The sequence below is a fragment of the Gopherus evgoodei genome, chromosome 11 (assembly GCF_007399415.2).
Source record: "Gopherus evgoodei ecotype Sinaloan lineage chromosome 11, rGopEvg1_v1.p, whole genome shotgun sequence".
Taxonomy (NCBI): domain Eukaryota; kingdom Metazoa; phylum Chordata; order Testudines; family Testudinidae; genus Gopherus; species Gopherus evgoodei.
This window is the reverse complement of record NC_044332.1, coordinates 41,580,263-41,598,300: the sequence shown is the minus strand read 5'-3', so window position 1 is coordinate 41,598,300 and position 18,038 is coordinate 41,580,263. Positions and strand designations below refer to the sequence as shown.

Sequence of the window (18,038 nt, the reverse complement as noted above, 5' to 3'; positions counted from 1 at the left end):
GCTTAGCCACTGTTGCTAGTGCTCCAAAACAGCAGACTATGTAGCACATGACGGTTCCACTCATTCAAATATTGTAGCTTTCAATTAATTTCCCTTCAGTTCTTTTTTATGGTTTTATAAAGCACTGTCTATTGCTGTAGGAATTATAAAAATTGCATTCTGCCTTTCTGTGTGCTTTTTTTGTCTGTTAGTCACCTTAGACCTGAGCTTCTTTTAATCATGTTTCCTTATGATTAATAAGAATGACTTTTTTGTATTAGTTTTTTCCATTCTGCAATTTGTATAATATTTTCTATACATACACTCTATTAAGTCCAATAAATACAACAACCTCATATTTGTGCCTCTATGTAGGCTTAATTTACTTACACGTGCTGTCAAAGTTTTTTCTCCTCTTTGAACTTTAGAGTACAAAAAGTGGGAACCTGCATGAACACTACTAAGCTTAATTACTAGCTTAGGTCTGGTATGCTGCCAGAATTTAGTGTCTGGCACACTTTCTGTTCCCACAAAACCTTCCCTGGGGAACCCAGACCCAAACCCTTTTGGTCTTAAAACAAGGAGAAATTAACCATCCCCCTCCTTTTCCCCCCAGACTTCCCCCTCCCTGGATTGCCGTGAGAGGCTGCACACAGATCCAAACTCCTTGGATCGTAAAACAAAGAGGAATTAACCATCCCCCTCCTTTTCCCCCACCAATCCCTGGTGAGTTCAGACCCAATCCCTTGGATCTTAAAACAAGGAAAAATCAATCCGGTTCTTAAAAAGAAAGCTTTTAATTAAAGAAAGAAAAGGTAAAAATTATCTCTGTAAAATCAGGATGGAAAATGCTTTACAGGGTACTCAGATTCATATAGACTAGAGAGACCCCCCCCCAGCCTTAGATTCAAAGTTACAGCAAACAGAGGTAAAAAATCCTTCCAGCAAAAGAAACCTTTACAAGTTGAGAAAACAAACATAAGACTAATCCGCCTTGCCTGGCTATTACTTACAATTTTGAAACATGAAAGACTGATTTAGAAAGATTGGGAGAGCCTGGAATGATGTCCCGTCCCTCTCAGTCCCGAGAGCGAACAATGAACAAAAACAAAAAGCACAAACAAAGACTTCCCTCCACCAAGATTTGAAAGTATCTTATCCCCCTATTGGTCCTCTGGTCAGGTGTCAGCCAGGTTTACTGAGCTTCTTAATCTTTTAGATAGGTAAAAGAGACATTAACCCTTAACTATCTGTTTATGACACGTGCATTTCCTTGTTTTAAAATACACTAGCAGGAAGGGTATATATGGCTTCTTTCTAGTCAGTAAAAATAACAAAATCCCTGCTTTAGTATCTGAGTACATTTTACTTGACCGTGTACAATAATTAAGAGTTTTGAGTATATGCACAGAGAGCCCCTTTTAAGAAAAATAATCTTACTAAAGTTTTGCACAATACTGTATTCACATTGCGAAGAGAAAACAATGCAGAGTTCTTCAGTGCTTTTGCTTCAGAAAACTTTCAGAAAGGAAAGCTGTCATTAACTGCCAGAAAATACCAGAGATTGGAATGCCAGTGAGCTATAATGTCAAAGCCCTAAGGAAAAAATTCCTAGAGTCAAAATTCAAAAAGGGACTAATTCCGTTATTTATTCTTTAATTAATTATTAAAATTTGGTTTTATGCTTATAGTGATACAACAGTAAATTCCAGAGTCTTGTTGTTTGCATATGTCTTACTGCACAGCAAACCAAAACAGTGCTATACCAAAGTCCTTTAGTGCTTGAGTGATATTGCAAAAGACTCTGAGTGTCATCTCAAAATAAAGTGTGTTTAGACACTTTTTGGACAGGCAGCATTCACTGTATCATGCTACAAATTCTTGGATGCATCCAATAAGGGTTTCATTTCTCAATCCCTTCCTAAGAAGTTATTAAAAAAAACACAGAGATCTGATGTGATGACATGGAAAATCATCCTGTGTTCAAGGTCATTATGGAATTTTATTAGATCCCTGGGAAAATCCTCTTCCCAAGTTTTCAGCCTTGGAAAGCCATGAATCTACTTTTAGTTAAATGAAAGTTGTTGAATAGAGCAGCAAGAAAAAATAATCTAAATAAATTGGAGTCTTTCAAATAAGCTATTCGTATCTGTTTATTTCTACAAATGGATCAGCAGTAGCACACTCTATGTACACTTAGGATCTACTAGCTAAATAGGTGTATAGGATGAGCAATCTACAGGTGCATACACTGTCCATCTCCACTGGCACTATTAACACTCCTCTTCCATCCTCTCCACAAGTAGGACTGTTCGGTCACAGCAGGCGAATGGCAACGTTTTAAAAACAATCTTTTGGGAAATGGAAATACTGTATATTCATGAGTGATTAAAAAATATAATTAACAGTGACAAATGAGACAATTATCACCTCATTCTGATCTTCAGAAATCTGCCGGTTTCTCTGCCAGAAAGTCACATGACAAGTGCTATAAATAAAGGTTTCAAAGGTCCACAACTGTCTTCACAGTTCTCTGCCATTCTTCACTGGGGACTCTGGCCAGGTGTCTGCTTTGTTGAAGGCAGTCATGGTGCCAGGGGAGTTCTTTAGGGAGCACAGCCTAACGCTTAAAGCGGTTACAGAGTCAGGAGATCTAGGCCCTGATTTTATGGCCTGACCAAGCTCTGTACAGTGCTGTTTTGGAGACTGCCTCTCATCTAGTCTTCTTTGATAGTTGCCAATCTGTCTCCATGTTTGCCTCATGTACATGCAAAAAACATTCACTCCCAGAAGAAGGAAATAGTCAGTGCATTGTTTCAGCATCTCTGTGGATTCCAGGGTTTGCAAATACTAAAAATGCCCTCCAGCTAAGTGGCATGATTGTTTTTTGTACATTTTTAAGACTGTTCTTTACCACATTTTCTTAGTTAAGATAAAGAGCATGACTATCAGAAGAATGGCAATAAGCTTGTGAGCTTTGAAGAGCTTATTTGCCAGGAAAACAAACAGCTTGCTGCAGCTCTACAAAAACACAGTGTGATCTAATTTGAGTTTCAGCATTTACAGATGTCATTTTCAAACTAAATTGAGATAAGCAGCTGTTGCAGTTTAAAACAGGTGGAAGAGGTGTTTGTAGAACAAAAGCATTTGAGTTGTTTGTTCATTTTTAGTGATGGGCCTGAGACATGAAGTTCAGAATCCAAACTTCTCCAAACTTCACTGGGGGCTTATATATATGATTCCATTTTGGGCTCATCTCTCGTTTGTATGTTATCACACATAAAGACCATTTGTATTTTGCTTTCCATTAGATGATGTGTTTCTGTAAGTTATTTTTAATTATATTAAACTAATTTTAAAAAACTAGTAGCAATATTACTCTTGAAGAGTTGTGATCATTAAGTTCTACTGCAGTAAAGGGAATCCTTTTAAAGAGAAACCAAAAAGAATCTTGCAAAGGGATGAGAAGTGTTACTAACACTGACATCTATTTCAACTTAGTGCCAGAGCTGGTGATTTGGGCCTTGTGATAGTTGATTTAAGGCCCAGCATGGATAAATTCCTTACCCTGGTACCCAACAAGGCTTCACTACATAAAACAAAGGAAACTCTAAATTAGCAGGCAGCTTCTAGTCTGTACAGAGTCACTCACTTGAAAGTGGTCAGCACAGACAGCAACTTGCAGAGAAGTTCCAGGGCATGTAAATCAGGGGGCAAGATTATGATCACCATAATTGAGTTCCAAATTCAAATTATAAATGTTTGGATCCAGAGTGTGGCTGTAGACTAGCTATACAACTTGACACAGGCAGGCAGTCATAGTGCAAGGTGTAGAAAATCAGTCTCTGATCATAAACTTTCCTTCCCTCTTCTCATTCACAAAAAAAAAAGGTGCAGAAGAGCAATAAGTATCAGTTACTTTGCAACAGAGATTCTATAACTAGTTCATGGATCACAAGTAGTCCACAGAAAAAACAATGAGGAGTCCTTGTGGCATCTTAGAGACTAACAAATTTATTTGGGCATAAGCCTTTGTGGGCTAGAACCCACTTCATCAGATGCACAGAGTGGAAAATACAGGAGCAGGTATAACTGGAACATTGCATGGGGCTGGCTCCTCTCTGCCTTGTTTCCAGCAGCATGTTTCCAAAGAAGAACTCGGATGCCTGTAAAGAAGCTGGAAACATGGAGGAACCAGTCTAGCTGCCACCACTATAAGGATTCCAGTTACATAAAGAGGAGAAGAGGAAACAAGATTCTCTCAAGGGCTAGAGCCACCAGTAGCATTGATGCTGTCACTAGGAAAGGAGACAGGAAACACCAGAAAGTAATGACTTGGGAGATGGGAGCCAAGCAGAATGTTCAGGAAAGGAGAAAATCAAACAACCACAAGAGAGAAACAAGCCAGCAGGCTGTTGGGGGCAGTGTGGAGGGGGAGAAGAAAAGGCCCACCAAGGAAAGAAACCTATACAGAGGAACAGAAGAACGAGGAAAAGAACAGATGGAGAGGTGAGGAGAGCTGATGAAGAGCTTATGGAACAGGTGTATGTGATGGGTATATGCCCCATCCTGGCCCTTGAGAGAGCTAAATTAGGTAAGGTGGGCTCAACCAGGCAATTAAGTGGCAAACAGGAGAGATTTGAGCTAGGAGGCAGCCACTAACTGAAAGCATGCTCACGTCTGAGGGAACAGGCAGAGCTTACATAAAGCCAAGAGCCAGGCAACAGAGCGGGTGGCAGATACTCTCCCTGAGGGAAGGAAGGATAGGAATCCCTGACACCTAGTAGACCCTAGGAGAGAGGGCTCTGATCAGGAGGAGTGAAAGTAAGGCAGGAAGTAGTCCGGGGCAAGAGCAGGGTGAAGAGTGGCAGTCACATTTACTGAGGTAAGGGAGTGGAAAGGAAGGATAGGAATCCCCCCGGCCCTATCACTCCTGCAGTGATCCAGGCAGTTTTCTAACTTACTGCCCCAACAGTGCCTCTCTGCAGTCAGCTCTGCACCACACACACCACCACTGATCTGTGTGAGGACAGAGGTTAAGAATGAAATTTGAAGAGAGCTTGGAGGATTCTCCAAGAGGAGCACACTGAATTTAGCTGTCTTGTATTCTATTGAGTAGCGCATGTCGGTTTTCCCACACACACACCTTCCTTTTACTGAAGATTAAAGATTTGTACATTTTGTTGGGCTGGAAGTATCATCTACTCACAAAGGAATAAATGAGCAATAAGGGCTACCTTTTCAAAAGAGCTTAGGGCCAGATTCTCAAAAGTTCAACACCCACAAGTGAGACCAGATTATCAAGAGAGCTCCGCTCCCATTTATGTGCCTAAATAAAGGCTAGGTAGGCTTTCAAAAGAGTTCAGTGCCTCATGTGCACCCAACATACTGAATGGCCTTGAAGATCTAGTCATTTATTTTGGTGTCTAAATGGGAGCTGGGCTCTTTTGAAAACTCTGGCTCATAGCTGTGATGTATAGAAGAGCAGCTTCTCTCTGTGATACAAACTTACTGCAGCCTTTTCTGTAGGAGCCACTAGAAAGCTCTTCTTTGGCTCATTTAACAGAGTTGCTGCCTATGGAGGGTTCGAGCTGGGCATCACACATGCTGGACCAGATCACTGGCTCCAGCCAAGACTACCTAGAGGCATGCAGGGGGTTACTTTTGCAGGCCCTTTGGACTGCTGTGTACCACCCGGGTCTCCTAGCATAACCTAGAGCTGCCTCAATGGCAGCTTGCCCACAGAGCATGCAAAGAGCTATTGGAAGTGTCTGTTTCTCCATATGGCTGTAGATAATGTGTTCACCTGGTGTAAAGGCTCATGAGTCTATACTTCCAATGTTTTTGGTTAGCATAGTACTAGTTCTGTTGATATCACCCAGCAGGCAATAAAATTAGTAGAGTGTGTGAACTCTTTATGGCTCAACGTGATTGAGACCAGCTCCATGGAGCACAGCAGTAACAAGGAAGAGACATAGTCAATTTGCTGTTTGTCTAGCTTCTGTGATTCTAGAATATGGATATTTTTCTGTGGCCTAATATTTTAAATGAAGTAATTAGTGGATTGAACAGAATACAGGGGCCTTACTTCATGGGTTGATTCATGGGGCAAAGTTGTGGCTTTAAACCACTGCACTGGAGAGGATCCCAGAGACATTCTAGTTCACATCCTTAGCTACAAATCAGCCAGTCCACAGCCCCAAGCAAATCTGAAGCTGTGTGCATGAAAGGCTCATTTGTGATTTGTTCAGCACCCTGGTACTTTTTTAAAATATGCATGATGTGACTTCTCCTGTCTGCGGGGAAGAACTCTGATTGGGCCAGACATCTGGGGGCTCTTAAATTGTATTTACTTTTTGGTCCATTTGTTTCAGGGTTCTGGGGGAGTTATTTTTGTTTGTTCATTAGTAGGGATTTATTGGGCTGAAGAGGAATGTTGATGTTGTCAGTGTCATTCTTGTGTTGGAAAAGCCTGTTCACTGAGGAAGATTTGGGATCCATTCATGACACCTGTAAAAATAGATTACTCTGACCTATTATCTGTTCTGTAGGTGCTTTGTATCACTCTAGCTCTGCAGCCATCACCCTTCTCTTATTCCTGCTTTCTCTCTATTACCTTCTAGCCTAATCAGTGAAGAATTGAAAATGAACTGCCATTGGTTAGACACACCTGGCTGATGGTCCTAAGAAGGGAAGTATTTGCCCTGAAAGCATAGCTTGTGTTCATTTTTACTTTACTTTCAGATTAACAGCTACATGTTACCTAGGCCTGCACAGAGACGTGGGGGTGGAGGGCAGGATACAAAAAGAACCTTTGTGTCTCTGTACAGGGGATCACAGGAACAATCCCAGTCTGTGTTCCTGATCTGCAAGAACCCGGGGTGTCTAGCACAGGTTGCAGGAGCAGACACTCCTAAGGAAGCAAGGAAGAAGGATGAATGCAGGACTATGGCCTTGCCAATTGAACTGGGCTGGTGCAACACAAATGCCTATGGTACCCTGTAAAAGAGGGTAACAAGCACTGCTCAAGTCTATGCTGTCCCTGCTCTTTGAGGCATTGGGCCAAATTCACAAGACAGGGACTGAAGCGTGTGTATGTATATTCATGCATGGAGGAGAGTGTTGTGCTCACTGATTCTGGAGTTGATGGTCAGATCTGTCCTAGCTTGCATCCAGCTACTGAAGACCCTTTGGGGGCCTGGTAGCCACTGGGAAATAGCGAGGAAGTAGGACCAGCTCAAACATGCCACCAGCCTGCCCCAGAATGGCTCCTGCATTAGCAGCTCTTATCATGAGAGCAGTAGGGACAGAGGCACACAGCTGGTTCTACATGTGGCAATGAGGGTCTCCTGCTCTGGGGCTGTTCTCTGGAGATGCCTTAGAGCAACCATGAATCAGGCCCATTACACCTAACTTTGCCCTCCACCCTCATTCTGCATCAAACATAACTTAGCTGGCCTGAAAATCTGGCCCTCTGTATCTGGGTTACATTACTTAAACTAATGCTTGGTTTGATTTTACATTAACATCAGAACATAAGGGAAGAACAACAAATGAGAAACAAAAAGCACAAACATTTGAAAATATTGTTGCCACAGATAGACATCCTGAGTGTGTTTTACATAACCATTGTGAATAACTATAGCTGGATTTCTATCCAGATTCCTTCCCCTCATGGACCTTTTGAAACAAAACCAAATTGTACAAACCAAGTTTTTGTGGGATGGACCCGAGCCTCCTTTCATATAAGCTAATGGCAAAACTAGGAGCAGGGTTGAGCCTTGTGCACTGGGATTTGGGTGTACGTTTTGTTATGCACATGCTATTGCTGACTTGCAAAGTGATATGTCAGTGAAACAGTTGGCCTGCTTGGAAGGACAGGAAAAAAGCTACCATTTCAATCCCTTGAAAGCAGTAGATGTAGTTAATGTATGGGGCCCTGCTTGTGCCTGGTTCTTATGTGAGTGTGCAAAGAAGTGGAGGTTGAGGGGAGAGTGAGCAAATGTTTAGGAAATGGTCTTTGTCTTGCATGGCTTGTAGAAGGGCCAGGCAGCATTTCATCTTCTGGGCTATGGGGAGTGTAAGCACGGTCCTCTCCCTACTCCACTCGGGACATAGCGAATCCTAAAGGCAAAGAAGCTGGGCCAAGGTTCTGACACTTAACTTGCCAGCCGCATGGATTGTGGGATAAGGAGTCCACCAAGCACCCTGCAACTCCAGGAGGTATTCTGCTTCCTAGTCAGAATGCCCGCTGGAATAGCACCACAATGCCTTTTTCTGTTTGGCCTATAAAGCATAACTGAGTCCTAGGAAGCTAAGAGGCTTTCGTAGACACTGGTAATTCCAGATGGAGAAGATCCAATTTTAATCTATTCAAATCCAGATCCTTCAGTTTTTATGAAGGATAAACTCCCATTGAGGGCAGTGAAGTTTTGCCTGCATGTGATTGTGTGGTTGGGTTCCAGATGGGTCAATTGTCTAAAATACTGCAAACTAAGATACAAATTTTGTGTGTGTTTCATGTATGGAAAAAGAGAGTCTTTTATCTGGAGCAAAGGCAACAGTGAACTCTACCACCATTATGGGAACATTGTGTCTAAAAGTAATAGCGAAAGGGACAAGATAAAAGTTTTATATAGGTTCTTAAATATTACTGCTTTGGGGCTTTTTATTTAGTCTTCATCTATGTGCAAGCTACTCTTTTGTTTCTAAACCATCACATTTGCGTCCCATTGATACGAAATACTTGTGAACTAACTAGAGAACAGAGCTGTGCATTCAGAAGCAAAGAGACCCTTGGTTTATTAACAAAGATTTTCATGGCCTTCTTTTCAACACTGCCTCCTATTGAATATGACAGGTGCAATATTCAGATGTTGAAATTTGATGCCTAAAGGTCTGATTCTGAAACCCTTAGACTATGTCTACACTACAGCCTATCTTGGCAAAACTTATGTTGCTTAGGGAGGTGAATATTTCACCCTCTGAGCAACATAAGTTGCACTGACATAAGCACTTGTGTGCACAGTGCTATGTCAGCAGGAGAGCTTCTCCTGCTAGCATAGCTTATGCCACTCATGGAGGTGATTTTTTAAGCTGAAGAAGAGCTCTCTCTTGTTGGCATAGAGCAGCAGTTCTCAAACTGTGGGTCAGAACCCCAAAGTGCACCACTGTACGTATGGACACGGCCTTACTGATGCTGAGTAGTACTTCTTCACACGTGTAGTCTCATTGAAGTTCATGGCAGTAATTGCCTGAGTGTGTGTCATCCAGTTTACAGCATTACTGTGGATTCTTATTTAAGGCCTGGAAAATAAATTGACTTGACAATATCAGCAAATTTATAGTAGTGTGGTGACAGTCATAAAAATTGTTTGACATATTTCATGCTTAGTACAAAAATAACCTAATACCTGTAAAACAGAAAAATAATGAGCAGTTACTGGTGGCATACATACACAAAACAGTTATAGTGTAAGAACTGTGTGGTTATTTCTGCATTGTTCCCTGCAGCGTCATTATGACACTTAAAAAGGGCAAATTCAAATTACTTAAAATTTTCTGTCACCTAGTAATTCTAAACACAATAATTATACACACTATAGAATGTGCAATTACCATATAGCTGAATAGAATTCTCCTCTAATTATGCCTTGGTAAATGACTATTTTTGCTCTATAAAATCAAATGTTGGATAATTTTAATTTAGTTTCATATTTTTATGCTTTTTCATGCTTATGAGGGTAGTGGGTAGTTCAGGATTAAGGTACCTGTCTATATTCTCTTTGTTGTGCAATTATGAATTCAGTCTATGGATTTCTATGAAATAAATGTTGCGTTGTGAACTGTGACCCTAGACAGTGGGGCATCTAAAAAAAAATCTGGCATAATTCAGCAAAATTAGCAATTTTTTAATAGGGTACACTACCATGCATAGAACTGTCTGATTTAAATCTAAACTGCAAAGGTCTGGTCTACACTACAGACCTATATCAGTATAACTGCGTCGCTGAAGGGTGTGAAAAATCCACGCCCCTGAGCAACGTAGTTATACTGACCTAACCTTCCATGTAGAAGCACTATGTCTGCGGGGGAGCTTCCCCCACCAACATAGCTACTGCCTTCTGGGGAGGGGGGTTCATTAAGCCAACAGGAGAGCACCAATACAGAGTTTTAAATGTAGAGTTGCTCAAAGAGTGTGCTGGTAGAACTCTACTGGTGTAGCTTTATCAGCAAACCCTTCTAGTGTAGATGCAACTTATACAAGCAAAAGAACTCTCTTACAGCATAAAATAGTTCCACAAAAGTAATAAACTGTACCAGCAAAAGGACTTTTACATCTACACTAGGGATTTTGCTGGTATAGCTATGTCAGTAAAACTCCCTAGTGTAGACCAGGCTTTTAGACTGAATCATCATACAGAATAAGGCTTTTCATTTTGCCTACTGTCAAAACTCTCCTTGGCTTCACTGGAACAGGATCCCCAGATCTTTTCACTGGTATGAATCTGGAGTAATCTCAGTGAAGGTAAAGAAGTGCAACTGATTTAAAACTGATATAAGTGATCTCAGACTGAGGCCCTACATTAGTTCAGACTAGTGCTAAGCAAATAATGGATTTTTTGATTTGGAGACAGATCTGAAAAATCTGAAGAAGGAGGGGAAGGGAGGAATTGGTTCAATTCAAACCAAAACAAATTTTCTTTAAATTTTTCATCAGATTGAAAAACTAAAAATAATAATAACAAATAATAAATACATAAATAATAATAATAATGTTTTGAATCAATCAAAATGTGCCAGGACAGGTCAACTCAAAATGATCTTTTTTGGGGGGGTGGGGGAGGAGAGGGTCAATTTGTTTTGAATCAACCAGTATGTATTGGTCAACTTGAAACTAATATCTTTCATTTTGAGTCAGCCATTTTCAGGGGGGTTTTCAGTGGTCTAATTTGAAAATGAAATGCTGTTTGAAACAAAAGGTCAGATTGAAACATTTTGAAATGGTCTAAATAAAACATTTCAAAATGAAAACATCAAAATGAAACATTTTAAAATGTTGCTACTTTTAAAATAAATTAGTGTTTTTATGGCTGAAACTAGATGTTGAATTTGATTCAAATTTGTGAATATCTTTAGAGACTTGAAAAAAGGCATTTTCAGCCAAAAATCTATTTTAGCAAAAAAAAATAAAAAATCACCCATGTCAGACCACTAGGGAAGCATGTTGAGGTTATCAGCAGGGTAAAGAATAAGAAGTAGCTGCCTGCACTTGCCAATAAGTTTTGGATAAATATCAGTTTTCAGTCCTTCAAGCTTCAGGAGTACAAACACCTACAGTAAACAAGATAAAAGCAAAATATGTGTATTATATATAAGACAGACTGGTTAGTTATGTAATATCAGAATAACGGATCTCAACCAAAACCCATTGACATCAATGGAAAATCTCCTATTGATTTCAGTGCAGATTAGAGCAGGCCCCAAAAAGGGAATGGAAGCAAAAGTTGAGAGAGAGAACAAACTGAGACAATTTGACTCCTGAGTGCCCAACTCCACTGAAGATGTCTTCCCTGGCATTGAGAAGCCATTACACTTTTTACCAGGGTATTTTCCATAACAATATTTTCTTCATTCCTTTAATAAGTTCATAGAACTTGTGCAATAAACAGTAGCAGCATATTGTAGGGAGAGAAGTTAAAAAGTCATAGCGAAAAAGATTTTATTATGTGTTATAGAAATATTATATGCTAAATTGACTAGGATTGGCTTCTGGTTCAGACTCACATGATTATAAACACTACCCAGCTGGCATGTCAATTTAATTCTGAATCTGAGTCCTTCCCACACCATCAGATTTTGAACCAGGCTCTGCCATCCCTGTCTGTTCTGGGCTACTTTTTGCATGTCTTCTGTGTTATTAAGACGTTTTCCCTCTATTTAAATGAATTGTTCAGGTAAACTGAAAAATATGCCCATGAAAATCTGTTCATGAGTAGTGAATTGTAACGTTGGGGCAATAAAACATGACGTAAGATAATTTTAGCTTCTGTAACTATGAACATAGAATTTTATATTTAAAAATGTATGAGAGTAAATAAACTACAGTATTTTTCTGTTTTAGATGATGAAAATGTTTCCCAGTGGAATTAGACTAGTCTTTGAAACACTCTTCTCTTCCCAGAAATCAATTACATTTACTTTTTTTGTGTATATGTTTGACCCTAGTATGTGTCCATTTTTAATGTCACATTTTAGGTACATCTGAATCTAAATGAGTGTATTTTACTTGGTCATTATTTAATATGTAGAGATTGATCAGTTTAATGTCTAATTTTTTTAAGTTTTCCACACAATTTTGGAATTTTAGCAATGCAGATATTTTCCTATTGCCCAAGGCAATAATAGATGTAGTGTGCAGACACTGCTTTAAAAAGGGTGTCTGTCTGCTGATTTACATATTCTAAAAATATTAAGATCAAAAGTGATGAGAATTTAATCCATATGGCATGTAGAAGATAAATAGGAATATTAATACTGTATCAAGGACTAATTAAAGGAAACACCAGTCCTATTTTTAAAATCTTGCATGCGAATGAAAAAGAAGTCATTGCCAAGTTAAGATCTGATTTTTAAAAGAACTGAAGAATTAACAATTTTCAGCCACAAATTCTGAATATGAGACTTTGAGTTTATAGGGCAGGCCAAATTCTGCTCTGATATGATCCTTTGCATTCTTATAGCACTTTCAATCAGAGGATCTCAAAGCACTTTGCAAGTGTTAATTAAATAAATCTTCCAATTCCTATTTTACAGCTGGGGAAACTCGGACACAAAGAGTTTGTGACTTGCCTAAAAATGTGGGTCTGTAGCAATGCTAGGTCCCTGATCACCCCTCTCATTGAAGGCGTCTGCCCTTGTGTGTCAAGATGATTTGGAGCCTTGGAATCCTCAACACTTTCCATTGGCAAGATGGGGTTCATCCTAATCTTTGATGGTAGGGAATTCTAGAGTCAAGGACTTCTCCTGAGAATTCTGAGTCCCCAGATAATGAGAATCCTTCATCAGTTTCAGCATTCCCATTCACTGCAGGCACAGTGGGCTCTGGAATCAGAGAGGCACATTTTAAATACACCTCTACCCCGGTATAACGGTAACCGATATAACATGAATTCGGATATAATGCGGTAAAGCAGCACTCTGGAGGGGGAAGGGCTGCACACTCCACCAGATCAAAGCAAGTTCGATATAATGTGGTTTCACCTATAACACAGTAAGATTTTTTGGCTCCTGAGGACAGCGTTACATCGGGATAGAGGTGTAGCTAGGCCCCTGTCTGTTGATGACTTTACTGATCAGCACTACAACTTTAAATCAGATCAGGAAGAGTCAAGATAGAGTGTGGAGTACCCATCTTAGACAGCCCACCGCATGCAAGAATACCTGGAGTTTCTGTTTCATTATTTGTATAGCACCAACAGGGTGCTTGGTGTTTACAGACAGGTATGCAGACAAGGTTCCTGCCCCCAAAATGTTTATGGTTCAGATGTTGGGGGATAGGAAGCAATGAGAAAAGTGAGAGCAAGAGGTGAAGTTAAGCATGCCATCTTGGCAGGTCCATGGTGTTCTTTGGCTTATTTCTAAAGCAGTCAAGATAATTAGTCATCTACTTAGCACAAGTCTGAAGAGAGGGCAGTTTTCTTTCCAGGTCCTTGAAAGGATTCCCTTACCTGCCAGCATTACTTCTGTTTTTCTGAATTGAATTTAATCCCTCTAGTTTTCATCCAGCTGCTGATGTCATTCTTGCACTGAGGATATGTCTGCACAGCAAACACCTGGGCCTGGCCTGGGTCAGCTGACTCAGGCTTACAGGGCTCACGCTGTGCGGCTGTAAAATTTGCTGTGTAAACATTTGGGTTCAGGCTGGAGCCCAAGTTCTGAAATCCCAGACCCAGTGCTCCAATTTGACCTTGAATGTCTGCACAGCAGTTTTTGGCCCTACAGCCCAAGTCCCATGAGCCCAAGTCAGCTCTCCTGGCCCAGCCAAGTCCATGGTACAAATCTTTTATTCCCGTGTAAACATATGCTGAGTGACAGTACTGACTGTGCATGAGGAGAAAGGAATGTAGAGCTAGATGACTTCAGCATGTTGTTGTCACTAGGGCCAATAGCATCTTACACTCTCTCCTAACAGTTTACTATAAATGTTAAACAATCGGAGGGCAGAATTTAACCTACGGAGACCCGCAGGTGGCAGCTCTTGGTAAGGAGGACCTGCCTATTACAATCCTTTGGAAGGTGAGAGGAATAAGCAGAGCCAGCTTAATGCAACTCTCCCCAGTCCTGCCAGATCTTGTAGACAAACCAAAAGTACGTCACAGTTGACTGTAGAAGGCTGATGAAAGTGTGATAGTTATGGTAATTGCCTGCAATATCCTGGACAAACTTGACTGTGTTAAGTTTAAGTAGGTTAGGAGTTCATAGTATTGTGGGATTGAAAGGAACTTCTTGAGGAGGAAAGCAGGATTAATACAATCTCTGGGAAGTACTGTGATCTTCAGGAGACTATGCTGAACAATGTAACAGATGTGAATGATATTTTGAGACAGTACATGTGAAGTGGAATTCCTAGGAAGTTCTTGGGAGGAAGAGATTGCAAACTCCTGCTTAGTGACAGTCTTTGAAGCTTCTCAGGAGGGAAGGAGGTGGAATATTTTGTCTGATGATCATCTGTTACATGAAGACATTTCTAAGGCAAGCTGTATAAATCAGTAACTGATTTACTCATGAGTGTGCTTTGTCTGAGCGGAAGCTGAGATGGACTTGTGACCAGAGGAAAAGCCCTTGTGTTGGGTCTGAAGGACTAATCACCAACCAGAGCCCTTGTTGAAGTGCGGGGGTGATCACTGATAAGTTTATAGCATGCATGTAGGGTCTTTTATTGGTTTTTTTTAATACATTTTCTCCGTAATGCTTTTACCTTAAGACTAAATGTGCTTGTTTAGACAGAGCTGTGTGGTAGCTTAACTTTGGCAATTACATTGTTTATCACCTCTGAGGAGAAAATTAAAGCAGCCTGATGGGACTGGGGAGGTTACAGCTGTGCAGTCTGGAAATACCCCAGTGAGGAGGGAGGAAGATGTGGGTCTCTGCCCAGAGAAGTAATGGTCTAGAGGGGGTGCCCTTGCTGAACCATAGAGCAGGAATACAGGTTGCCCTGAACTATGACAAAAAGATCTGACAATGTCACCAAGAATGGTTTCCTCTCCTCCATGGCTAAAAGGACACTGTGTACCAGAGCCATCTCAGTGACATTTCCTGGTCAGGAGGCTGTTTGGGAGGTTCTAGAATTTTGATTCTTGGCTCACAGTCCTACGTTCATACCAAATGCCCTCAGAGTGATTGTGGAGTCGTTCTACAGCCATTAGTGAACTTCAAGGGTGAAATAGCCACCACTGCTGCTGCTATGCTCCCCTCACCACTACAAAATGGGCAGAACAGGACAGTTGGTTAGTGTATCTGCAAGCTGTAACCCCACCTCTCAAGCCATCCCTTGCTAAGATACTCCTCCATGCTAAGGGAGATGGTGCTTCAGCAGAGCTCATCTCTGCAGCATATGGGAGGTGTAGACCCCCTGCACAGGTGTTCTGCATTCTTTCTCCCACTGCACTAATTCCAAACTTTCCATGCCCACAGAGGGCAAAATTGTGTTTTAAAACACTGGCCCTGGTTGGGGCAATCACAGAGATGCCAGGGAGACTGTCTTGAGAACCCCAGGGAGCACATAGGGAGTATTTAGCCGCATCCCTTGGAACAGTGCTGACCGCTCCCTGCTGCGTGTCTGCCCTCTTAGGAGAGAGATGAGGTAGAGACGGGACCCCACCTTCTCCCTGATTGTTTGGAGTGGCATGTGACCTAGGGGCACTAGGAAACATCAGTCTCTGCACTCAGGGAAGCATATTGTGTCTGGTCTTTGCAAATGATGCAAGAATGGAGGATGTTCTTGAAATTTTAAGGAGCCTGGCACAATCCATCAAAGATGTGGTTAAGAATTGCTCAAGTGAACTGTTGCTTTTCCATTTAGCATTTCTTGGCTAAGACATGTAGCACTCTACTTCTGCTGGGAGAGGGGACTTCACTGAGAAGAAGTGACTCAGCTTCTCTGCACCAATGCTGAATCGCTTCAGAATCTCGTATTCTAGGCATGTGCATTTTCTTTCCCTTCCTGGCAATACAGCCCAGGTAGTTTTTAATATTTCTGTGTTCTTTTTTAAAGACCTTTTAAATATTAAAGAGATTTTCATTTTCCAGCTGGAAAATTAAGACGTAGATGCATTTCATCCGATCCCCGCCCCCCTGCCCTCCAGTCCTGAAGCAATTCTGAAATGTTAACTAAGGAAATCTAACCGCCCCGGAGCATTTTCATAACATCAAACATTCCATGAAAATATTTTCCTGAAACCTCTGAGCATTACCAAATATTAAATGTGAAGACAGACAGCTTTTCCTCAGCTTTGGTGCTGCTCTAAAACAGCCAATGTTAAGTTCAGGTTTTTTTTAAACAAAAATACAATGATAAAAACAATACACTTGTTGGGAGACAGGTAGTAGGTGGCACTTCTATCCTCGGTGCAGGGAGATGACACAGAAGCAAAGGGCTCTTGATACAGTAAGAACAAGTATTGACATGCATTTAGTTGATGGTTGTAAGATCTGTGTGTGGAGTTTCGAATGGTACAATGTTGTTTATCTGTATTCTGATAGGGCCTTCCAGAATGAGAGCCCCATTGTGATAGGCACTACATGAACATAGATGGCCTCTGTCTCAAAGAGCTTACAAGCTAAAAGAACAAGACAGACAAAGAGATACAGAACAACAAACAAGTTTCACAAATGTACAGAACTTCTAAATTACAGTACGATTCTGCCCCATTTTCTCCTGTATACAGCCTCTCCGCAGCCAACCTCCTGTTGCTGTGTCCTTGTTCAGATAGTGTAATTCGTCTCCACTGATGGCACTATAACAATTTATACCAGCTGAGGATTTACTCCCTAGAGTGCTCTCTTACTACTATACTCTGTCCCCATAGGAAAATATTCACTGTCGATCTAGCAGGAGAAAAAATGGAGAGATCATGTAAAAGTTACAACATGTGAGGGGAATAGTAACTTTAGTGTTTTCACAAGGCTCTAGCAGTCAAACAGTTTTACTGGTGGCAAGTACTGTCAAATGGTGGAGTGTATCTTCTTTGGCGTATCAGCAGGAAATCCCAGTTTGTATGTGGAAGTTATCAGGGAATTATGAGTTCCTAGTTTTGAACAAATAATTTGACAGAAGTATTCATATATTTTTCAGATGTGATTTTGTGGATTTGGTCCATATGTAATATAATATACACACACTCGTGCTCATCTATAAAGAGAGCTAATATGTAAGACTTAGCCCTTATATGGTGTTTTTCATCCTTGTATCTCAAAGAGCTTTACAAAGTTGTGGAAGTGTAATTATCTCCATTATACAGATGGTAGAACTGAGTCACTGAGACGTAAAGTGACTTACTCAGGGTCATACTGTTGGTAAGTGGAAGAGTTAGAATAGAACTCAGAAGTCCTTACTTAGCGTGATGCTTTATCCACTGCACTGTACCATGCTCATGATAACATGGAATAAACGGTTTTTTTGGCACAAGACTGGGGTGTCTGTATTACTCACAAATGGTGATACCACCAGTGGATTAGGCAGTTTATCCCAAAAAAGTGTCAATGAAAACTTTACATCCTTTAAAAAAAAACCTGTGGAGCAACTTCTTTTAAAATATTTAGAAATGAGTCACTTAAATTATTTGATGAATATTTGACTAGCTGTGCTCAGCAGATTGAAAGATCTGTACTAGTAGAGCTTTAAAATACTGCCAAATGATACAAGCCCCCACACTTGTTGGGCTGACAAGCTCCACAAGAGCCAGGTTTGTATGGGTGGAAATTATACGCCTCACAAAATCAGGTGTCATAAACTGCATCACGTAAATTAGCTGCAGAACCGTCAGCACATAAAGATT

At 40.8% G+C, this 18,038-nt stretch overlaps 1 protein-coding gene across 1 annotated transcript in view; it reads left to right on the top strand.

Moving 5' to 3' along the window:
- MYO3B (myosin IIIB) overlaps positions 1 to 18,038 on the top strand; it is a 394,363-nt gene that overhangs the window by 308,852 nt on the left and 67,473 nt on the right. The window lies entirely within an intron of this gene.